Below are 1,128 nucleotides of genomic sequence, written 5' to 3'. Positions count from 1 at the left end.
AGGGAGTACAATAGATGGACATTGCAAAGTTTATGGATAAAAAAGAGGACATGCCTTGTATCAGGACTTGCAATATCACAAGTGCCTCACTCATTGTCAGGGCACAAAAATCTCTCAAACCAACACTTCAAATGAACACACAGGTCCCAGTCCATGGCCTTGGTGGCTACAAGAATAAAGGGAAAATGCACACATGAGAAACCCACGGATCTGCGGAAATCATCAGACTAAACAGCGAAAACAGTGGGACTGGAGAGGGCATCGTACCTAAAAATTGGGGGCGTTGTGTATATAAGATGGGGTAGTTCAAGGCCGGGTTGGTGCAGAGTCTGCACGAGCAGCAGCGGAAGCGGGCAACGAATCCACGGTGTCTCCTTTGGCTTGTCGTTGTCGTCGTCCCGGGCACCCGTGCTCCTTCTGTCCACCACCAAAGAGGAAGAGCTTCCATCAGTGATGGCTAGTTTAGATTCTTCGAGTCTTCAGCAAAATGGTCTAACTGGGGTCAATAGCATTAGTTTCCTTTTTTTTGACTTTCCAATTTCTAAATCCAGTACATGAGCGACAAGATCATGACACCAGAGTATGCAGTAGTTTAACCTTTAAAATAACCATTTGTTTAGTTAGAGGTACTCCTATAATTCCGAGTGGTTTATAGATACTGAGTAACAAACCCAAAAGTAGTATATATTATGCGTAGAAAGAATCTCATACAACAATAGTATGTACATGGAAAGACAAATCATTATCTAATTGATATCTTTTGAATCTATTTTCTCCAAAATAAACACCGACAATCCTTATCTAGATGTGCATATAATTCAGAGATTCAAGCAAAGCTGATTATGGTAATACCAACTGACGGGCAGAATGGAGTCAACTCTTTCCGCATTCAAACGTCCTCTCAATGATGCTATGAAGCAGTCCACATCAAATATATCTTAAAACTCACTGTAGATGAAGCAGCATAAATGGATACAAAAAAGTCAAACCTTCATTGAATGATTAGAAATTGTGGTGCAAATCCAAATTGAACATTTCTAACTAAACTAAGAAATCTCAAAAAAAATGGCAAGCTGCACTGAAGCAGTCAAGCAAGTGATTTCCTCACCTTTTAGAAATCATGGTGCA

Source organism: Triticum aestivum, chromosome 5A (assembly GCF_018294505.1).
Source record: "Triticum aestivum cultivar Chinese Spring chromosome 5A, IWGSC CS RefSeq v2.1, whole genome shotgun sequence".
In the NCBI taxonomy this organism is placed as follows: Eukaryota; Viridiplantae; Streptophyta; class Magnoliopsida; order Poales; family Poaceae; genus Triticum; species Triticum aestivum.
Note: the sequence above shows the minus strand (reverse complement) of the source record.